The sequence below is a fragment of the Petaurus breviceps genome, unplaced genomic scaffold (genome assembly GCF_028583685.1).
Source record: "Petaurus breviceps papuanus isolate PSGF00001 unplaced genomic scaffold, PetGlider_PUasm1.0 91133, whole genome shotgun sequence".
Lineage (NCBI taxonomy): Eukaryota > Metazoa > Chordata > Mammalia > Diprotodontia > Petauridae > Petaurus > Petaurus breviceps.
In genome coordinates, this window is record NW_027187419.1 from 81,589,049 (window position 1) to 81,598,711 (window position 9,663).

Below are 9,663 nucleotides of genomic sequence, written 5' to 3' on the forward strand. Positions count from 1 at the left end.
CACACCTTTCCACCCCGCCCCAACTGCCCCAACTGCCCCAACTGCCCACGAAGCGCTATGCCAGGACGCGGCCTTTGCCTATCCACACGCGGGTTCCCGCGGCCGCTCAGGAAACAGAGCCTGAGCACCGGCCGCGGAGGCTCCGAGAGCGCGCCTCCCGCCTCCGCGCGTGCCCGTGAGTCCTCCCTTAGGCCCTCGGATGGAGGAGCCCCCGGAGCCAACTGCTCGCGTACATGTGGGGGAGGGGAGCCACAGTCCCTCAGAGTACGAGGAAAAGATGAGACACCAACAATTTTAATCCGATCACGAGGAACGCGTCCCTGGCAGACAACGAATGAATACCCAGAGCGGAGCTCCTGAAAATAGCTGGGGGATGTAGCTCAGTGGTAGAGCGCGCGCTTCGCATGTGTGAGGTCCCGGGTTCAATCCCCGGCATCTCCAAAAAGCTGTGATTTTAAAAAAATTTTTCGGATGCCTACTATTTTTAACAACTTTTTCCGCCAAAATTGGAAATACTAAAACTGACTTCTTTCTGCTTTTCATGAAAGATTTCATAATTGCTAAATACAGAAGGAGACAAATAGAGATAAAATCAGATGACCAGCCGCTGTGAAACAGAAGTTAAAAAGGAAAACAGTTCACTTCGTGTTGACCCATCAATCGCAAAAGAGCTGACTCTCAAGTCTAGGACTTGAGGTAGCTCCATGTATTCTGTTTTATAAAGTTAAAATGTTACGATCATATTATTAATCAGGAATCGAACTCAGGCCCCCCGCACTGCGGGCGAGATTCCCATCGGAGGACCAGCTGTGCCCACGAGACATACCCTCCCAAAAGTCTTGTGAGGAATACGGTAAAATCTGCCCTACAATCGACTTCTATCGGTTACTGCTATTGTTAATGTAGTCTGTATTGGAAACTCAAATGAAAATACACAATTTTTTTTTCTGGAATAAAATATTAGAAATATATTGAAAAGTCGACTACATCTTAAGTTCACATTTCATTCATTTCTTTTGACCTTTGTGAATAGTTAAGCATTAAATATTTAATAAAAGAGGTCACTACCAGATAAAAAGTACAGAATCCTCAAGTAGTTAAGATAATTTTAAAACTAGCTTTTCCCTTTCAGTTCAATAAAACCAATATATAAATGCTTCCTGTGTGCACACCACTAAGATTGGCCCTGAGGGTGAGCTGGTGATAAATAAAAGGAAGTCCCTGCCCTCAAAATGCTGATAATCCATCAGAGGACCTGTAGCAGTACAGCTAGAAAAAATTTGTTGAGGTTGTACTCTAGATAACTTTTTTTAAAAAAGGAAATAATTCAAACAGTTTTGAAATTTTATTTTAAATGACCTTGGGAGCTTAAGAGGATGAGAAAACTGTGGCATTTGGAAGTTCATAATAATTATCAAGGGGGAAATACATCCTCAAACTAAATTAAAAAATATATATATTGATGTGTTTTGTTTTTCCATTACAAACATTTTGTCCCACTCTGTTTCTTGCAACAAAGTAAACAACTAAGCAAAACTAACAATACAGTGAGTGGCCTCATCTGAAAATGCATTCCACATCAGTAGCAAACTCTGTATTTTATTTTTTTAAATTAACAGAAGTCTCTTTCTTTCCCACTCTTCCCTCCCCCAAATTAAACTATTCCCTTTGAGACTGTAATCTCCACAGCAGAAGGTACAGGTCTTAATTACATTTTGTCTTGGCCAGCCTCCCCCTCCTTTTTTCTCTTTCTCTCCCCCACCCCTTTTCTCCCTTTTCCTCTTTCCCCCCTTCTCTGTATCTCCAACACTTAGCAGTGTTTAGCATATTGTAAACATTTAATATATACTTTTTCCATTTTCCCAATCCTGTATTTCCTTTCAGTGAAGAAAGGGTAGATTAAGCTCTAATTTGATGATAAAATCATATATTAGACATTTACAATATGCCAGTCACTGTGCTAAATTCTGGAGAAACAGAGAAGGTGGAAAGGGAATAAGTGTTTATATAGTGCCTATTATGTGCCAGGCACTATGTATGCTAAGACCTTCACAAATATCACGTTTGATCAATCAACAAAGAGAGTCACCCTTCAAAGAGCTCACGTTTTGATGAGACAACATGAAACAATTAGCTACATAAAAAGAAATGGAAGGCAGTCATGTCAGATTAGAGAGAGTGGGGGAAGAGCAGAGAAAGGCCTCTTAACTGGAATTTCAGCTGAGCCTTGAAGGAAGCTTCCTTAGTCAAGGAGGGAAGGGTAAAGAGGGGTTTTCCAGGCATGGGGGACAAACCAGTGCAAAAATACAGAGGTAAAAAGTAAATGCCTGGAGAAAATTTGTAACTCAAAATCTTGTGGAAATAAATGATGTAAACTAAAAAATTGTAAAAATAAACTACAAAAAAAAAAAGCAATAAAAAAAAAAAAGAGAGAATGCTGTTTTGAAGAATCAACAAGTAGTCCAAGAAAAGTATGCAGTGGAAAGTTCCATGTCTTGGGAATCAGAGAACCTATCTGTCACTCACCACCTGGATGAGCTGTAACCTCTTGGGGCTCCCCTTTACTCATCTATAAAATAAGGGAAGATGGGCTAGATGACCTCTCAATTTCCCTTTGACTCTAACTCTGTGATACTAAGAAAGTAAATAAGATGGGTCTCCTATCTCTGTCAGATAAGTGATTAAAAAAAAATTTGTAATCACCTATTAGTTATTTTCTGGTGTTCCTATATTCACTCAAGTGGGCTAAAACAATTAACTTCTTATTTATACAAAATGAAATGTGATGCATAGGGAATGCATGAGTGGCATAAACAAAGGATTACATTTTTTGGAGGAGAAGGAAGGAATGTTAATTCCTTCTTATGGAATCAGAGAAGGCTTCTCCAAGTTGGTAGTATTTGAGCTAGACTTTAAGAGGTCAGCTAGATGGATAATGATCTGATGGTGAGATCTTACAAGTATTAAGAATGGATACACACAAAGATCTGGTAGAAGGATTTTTGTAGGGTTTTCCTTCCTTCCTTCCTTCCTTCCTTCCTTCCTTCCTTCCTTCCTTCCTTCCTTCCTTCCTTCCTCCCTCCCTCCCTCCCTCCCTCCCTTTCTTCTTCTTCTTCTTCTTCTTCTTCTTCTTCTTCTTCTTCTTCTTCTTCTTCTCTCTCTCTCAATTATGTGGATAATTGAAGTAAAGTGGACCTGTATGGGGAAGTTAGGGTGCTGGTTTTCTGTTTTTAATCCTAAACACAATGGCTGATTTCACATAAATTTGATTAAAACAATCACATGATCTTCTACTCCATTTCTCCCATATGATACATGGTGGGAGGGGGGAGTAGAAATTTTGTAACATGTCTTCTAAAGACCCTCTTTTTTCCTCTGACATTGCTACCATACCACCTACATTGAAGGCCCTAATCTCTTTATTCCTTGACTATTGAAACAGCCTGTTAATTGGTCTCCTTGGCAAAATCTCTTCTCCACTTGAGTCCATCTTCCACTCAGTGGTCAAATTGATCTTCCCCAAAACAAAGGTTGACCATGTTACCTCCATAGTCAATGAACTTTTGTGGCTTCCTAGCTTCTCTAGGATCAAGCATAAAATCCTCATAAAATGACTTCTTTCAGTCTTCTTACACCTTCCTCTCCTCTAGTAATCTAGTGATATTGGCCTCCTTGCTCTTCTTGAACAGGACACTCCATCCCTGAGCTTCATGCCTTTTCACTGGCTGTTCTTCATGCATGGAATTTTCTCCCTCCTCATTTATGCTTCCTGATGTAGTACCAATGAAATATTCACAGCACTGATGGTGACTGTGAATATGCCAGCATAGTTCTCAATTGCAAGATATGACAGGCTGTCCATACAGGAGTCAGAAGCAAAACATTTATTCAGACACCAGGGAGTCAAATCCCAACACCAGGAAACTGAATTAATCATAGCAACAAAAAAGTTAATACACCATAGCACAGCAGAGAGCCACACCATCCTTTAGCCTTCCCACAAACAAATACTCACAAGCCTAGCTGTCACAGCATGGGGGCAAACAAACCCTCACAAGCCTAGCTGTCTCCTTGGCTGCCTCCTCTCCTTCATCCAGCTCTAACTCCTCTGAATCCCAGCTTCCTTTCTGAAGCTCTGCTTCACCCTTCAGCAAACTTCACCCCTCACAGGCTCCATGTGATTATATTTGGGGGGCAGGGAAGATCTTCAAATTCCCATCAGCTTATTAAGGGGCAAGGAAGATCTTCAAATTACCATTATTGTTACACCTGGTTCCCTTGACTTCCTTCAAGTCTTAGCTAAAGTCCTAGCTTCTGAAAAAAAAAAGTCTTTCTTAGTCTTCCTTAATTTTCCTGACCTCCCTCTGAGATTACCCCCCAATTTATCCTATGTGTATTGGTAGATACATAGATACACAGATAGATACATAGATACACATATATGTTTGTGTACATATATATACAGAGAGAGAAAGATAAAATAAAAACCCCTGTAAATTGCTAAAATGGAAGAAACTCCAGGTCCAAAAGGGGCACCTCGGATAAGCCAGGATCTGATCACAGTTTACAAAGATTATAACTGCATTTATTGCCTGAGAAGAAGAAGCTTGCAAACTGGAACAGTGAGACAATGTCCTCATCTGCTCAAAGGAGAGTAAGAAAGGATGAGATGTTTCTATGTATTTGAGGTATTTAGGACTTTTTGAGGTATTTATGTCTAAGTCAGGTTTAAAGGAGAAATACAATGAATTGGGAAGTCAGGTGGGAAGTGGGGGTCTAGGTAGAAGATATCCATAAATATAATAAATCAGAAGGCAGGAGGATTGCTACTCTTTTGATAAGTCAGAAAGCAAGATGATTGCTTTTCTCTCTGAACTGGTCAAGTCTGGTTTCTGCAATTGCAAGCCTCTCCCAGTTCAGCTAAAGTTTACTTCGAAAAAGATCACTGGTATGTCAAGCAGCCATGGACAGCAGAAGTTCTCCTGACTAGCTAGTTGTTGTGTTACTCCACTGTCTTAATAATCCCCTATGAAAAAGAGAAGCTCTGGTCTATTTAATTTGTTAGTATAAGCATTACGGAGCTCATGTCCACAGTACCTTATGTAGAGAGAGAGAGACTGAGAATGTGTGTGTGTATGTGTGTATAACTAAACAATATACAGTATATTTCATATCTATCTTGTAAATAGTTGTTTGCATGTTGTCCCCCCTATTAGATTACAAGCTCCTTGAGAGCAGGAATAAAACAGTGCCTTTGTATCCCTAGCACTGGCACATAGTAGGTGTTTGATAAATGTTAATTGACTAATTGACAATAAGAATGAATAAGTTTGGTGGACATAGAAAAGACATTTGTTTCAGTTAACAAATATATTTGAATGTGATACACCCCAACCCCTAACTCCTAGTTTTATAAAGAGATAGAGGAAAGAGAAATTGAGAGATATTGAAATCATTAAATCTGTAGATAACACTAAAGCCCTTCTCCAAAGTGAAATGCAGGCAGATGGGGATAAAGTGAAGAAAGGTCTTACAAGACTGTATGAGTGGGCAGGAAAGCAGCAGATGTATTTCAATGAGGGAGTAAAGGAACATATTTAGGGAGAAATAATACAAACTACATATGAAATATGAAAGGCTTTGAAGTATCACTTATAATTCGGGAGATGAATACATGGGTAAATTTTTTAAATGACCTAATATTAAGATGGTGGCCTCCAAAAATCAGCAAATAATAACTCACATTTTTAGAGAACATTACAATTTACCAAGCACTGTTCCTCCCCCCATATAACAATTCTAGGGTGTCAGAAATGTGAGTACTATTATCCCCATTTTACAAATGAGGACAATGAAGGTCTAGGGGGATGGAATGGCTTGCCCAATGTCACATAACTAATAAATGGCCGAACTTGGTCCTCCACCTCAGATCGTCTGACTCCAAGACCAGGTCACATATGATGGATGGGCTCCTTTTGGAAGGGTTGGCGGGGAGGGAACTCCTGCACTTACGGTATTTATTTTTCCTGCTTCTGGGTGAATGAAACTAGAGATAACTGTTTTTGTGAATTTTCAAAGGTCAGTTGGAGATCAAGTCACCAGGAAATGTGGGAGTAGAGTTCATACCAAATTTTACAGCTGACCAAGCCAGGATTGAGGCCTTGAGGACAGAGGTGGGATCTTTAGAACATGCCCAGAAATAGCTGAAGTAGAAATTCATGCAGAGATTATACTACATTTGGATATGAACTTGGTAAGATGAATGCTTATGTAGAACTATGTTAAATATGTGTCCACTCTTTCTAGTGACTGAAGTATTATAGGGGAATGGTATTAGGGAAAAAATTATGATTCTGATCTTCTTGCTAAATATTTGAGGTAAATATCCTTTTGTAAAAACTAATCAATGTTAATTGGTTAAATGAAACTGGGGGGGTACTAGTCACTGGTAGTTAATATTCAGGAGTCCACACCAGAATGGAGATTTAAGCCAATAGCAATAGAAAACTATTATCTCTAACCCCTTGGGGCACTCCTAAAACCCTGAAGTGAAGATGTGACCACAATTTCTCTGGAGTAATGCTGGAGTACTTATGTACATACATACATACACAAAGTATTTAAATGCAAAGGCTTTAGGAAGGAATGGCACTAGCATTTGGGAGGGGGAATCAAGAAAGATTTCATGCAAAATATGATGCCTGGGCTAAATCTTAAAGAGAGAGCCTCTTATGACAGTTAAGGAAGGAATATATTACAGGAATAGGGATGGCTGATGTAAAGGCAAAGAGATAGCAGTTGGAGGATTATGTATTTCTGGATCTCAGAGTGCTGAAGTCGAAGTAATGGAAAATGGGGATGAAAGGGTAGGTGAGGATAGAATGATAGGGTTTAAGAAGCTTAACAGAGGAATGTATACTTTATTCTAGAGGCAATAGAAAGCCCCTGGAATTGGTTAAGTGGGAGAGCCACATGGCTAGATCTGTGCTTAAGGAACATCATTTTGACAATAGTGAATAGAGTGAGTTAGAAAGGTGAGAGAGAAAACCCACAGAACTTTAGGAAGTTGTTGCAAGCATCTAGGTCAGGGGTAGGGAACCTTTGGCCTTGAGGCCACAAGTTCCCCTGATCTAGGTGAAAGGTAATAAGGGCTTGAACTCAGATGATAGTTTTTTGAGTTAAGAAGGGTTACGTGGGAGAAATAGGGCAAAGGTAGAAACAGAATATGTTTCTAGTAACTGATTGGATGAGGGAGGAAAAAGTCTAATACAAAACTGGTGGGGAAAAGATTAGAGCTGACCTTATAGATCTTGGAGTCCTCTGCATCAAAATGACCTTTAAAGTCATGGGAACAGATAATGTTGTCAAAAGAGAAAGTATAATGGGAAGAGGGGGTCAAAGTAGAATCTTAGAGAACACCCACATTTAGGGGACCAGCAAAAAAAAAGGCTAAGAAGTAGCAGCTGTCTGACAGATTGGAGATGACCAAGTGTTGTGAAAATCCAGAGAGAAGAGAGTATCCAGGAGGAGAGAGTGGTCAATGGTATCAACTAAAGGGGAGATATTAAGAAAGATTAGGACTGAGAAAAAAGATCATCCAATTAAGAGATCCCTGGTAACTTTGGAGAGCACAGTTTCAGTTGAGTGATTAAACTAAAAGGTGGTTTACAAAGGGTTGAAGAGGAAGTGAGAAGAAAGGAAGTGAAGGCAGTGAGCAGAGAAAATTTTTTCAAGTTTTGATGTGCAATAGAGGAGAGATGTAGGATAATAGATTGATGAAATGGTAGGGTCTAGTGAAGATTTTTTAAGAATGATGAAAATGTGGGTATGTTTGAAGACAGTAGGGAAGAAACCAGTTAAAAAGGGGATGATGATTGATGGTGCAATCTGCTGGAGAAGACAGAAGCATTTCAAATCAAGTATACATGTAAAGGAGTGGTCATGGCAAGGAGAAGGGCCATCTCTTAGCCAAAAAGTAAGTGAAAGAAGAATAGAGTGGGAGATTATCAAGGGATTTCAAGATGAAAAGAATGGGAAAATAGAGAGATCATATAAAATGGCTTCAATTTTTCAGCAAAGTAAGGACAAGATCCCCATCTGAGAGAGAGTGGGGAGGAGGAAGTTGGAGGTGGGGTAGGTCAGGAGAGAAGAGAAAAAATTGGAGTAGCTTCTGTGAGAAGCGAGGCAAAGAATACATTTGGAAGGGGAAAAGGAGTTCCTTGTTGCACTGAGGGCCCTGTTGGATACATGAATTTGTAATGGACCCAGTCAACTAAGTTGTGGGATTTTCTCCAGCTTTGTTTAGAAGTTCCAACGTAATCTAGGATGGAGATCTGGTAAAACAACAGTAGTGATAGGAGAAGAGGCAAGGGATTCAAGAGCAGAAGAAGTGAAGCAGTGAAAGTATTAATTGTTAGGTTGAGGTTAGAGAGAGAGGAGAATAGGGATGAAAAAGTACTGAGAGAAATGGAAAGAGGTAAAGAACAAATATAGGTGGGGTGAAACATAGGAAGAGGCATAAGAAAAGGTCAAATAGGGAAATGTCAGAGTTCATAGTTTGAGGACTGAACACTTGTGACTAATAGCAAGATCTATGTGACTATCCCTATGTATGATGGAAGTGCAGTAAAGGAGGAAGTCTTAGGCCTAAGAAGGTCAAGCAAATGGGAAATTATTAGAGTTTGAGGGAGTGTCTACATGAATATTATTAAAATCCGATAAGATAAGGGTAGGATATGGGAAAAAGAGGAAGATAATGAGCCAGATACTGAAATCTCTGAGAAAGAAGAGAGAATGACCTGGGGCTCAATATATTACAGTTACTATTGATCAGGTAAAAAATATTAATTGGGTCAATTTCAAAAGAAGAAAATTACTGAGGGAAAGAATGGGAATTTTAGAGCCACAGTGGAAGGGTGGATGAGGTTTGAATGGGACTTGGTGGAGTAGAATTGAGGGAAATGGGGAGTAGAATATATGAGGAATTGATAGGGGATCATTTTCTTCTAAAAGGTTACTGATTGATTATTATATATAGAAAGGAGAAGCCATCATAGTAATATTGAGGGACAGATGGGGAGAGAGACTCACAGTTTCTAATGGGGTATTGTAGGGGGAGCAAGACTGGGATTGGGTCTAGGTCTCTAGATAGTAAATCCCTTGTCATCTAATGATATATTCAATCATGGCATCTTTCATATTACTACTAATTTCTTAATTGCCAAATCCAATTACTTTTTCTCAATTCTTATCCTTTTCCTCTTTGTAGTATTGGACACTGTTGGTCATGCTTTTCTCCTAGACATTCTCAAAAACCTGAGTTTTTATGACATTGCTCTTTCCTAGTTTTCCTCCTACGGGTCTAGCAACTTCTCACTCTCTTTTATTGAACCATCATTTTATCCTCCATAAGTTAGTGTACCCTAAGACTCTATCCTAGACTCTCTATTTTTCTTTTTCTAAAAAAACATTCTCTCTCTTAGTGATCTGTTCAGCTCCCAAGTATTGAACTATCACTCTGTACTGGATCACTAATATATCTATGTATTGTCTCTATACATATATATTATATATCTGTCTATCTATCTATCTCTATCTATCTATCTATCTATCTATTTATCTATCTATCTATCTATCTATCTATCTATCTATCTATCTATCTAT

General features: G+C 39.2%; 1 non-coding gene across 1 annotated transcript; it reads left to right on the plus strand.

The window, feature by feature from the left end:
• The first annotated feature begins 369 nt into the window (after positions 1-369).
• Positions 370-441, plus strand: TRNAA-CGC (transfer RNA alanine (anticodon CGC)). Its single transcript has one exon. It is a non-coding gene; the product is annotated as a tRNA-Ala (tRNA).
• Positions 442-9,663: the final 9,222 nt, after the last annotated feature.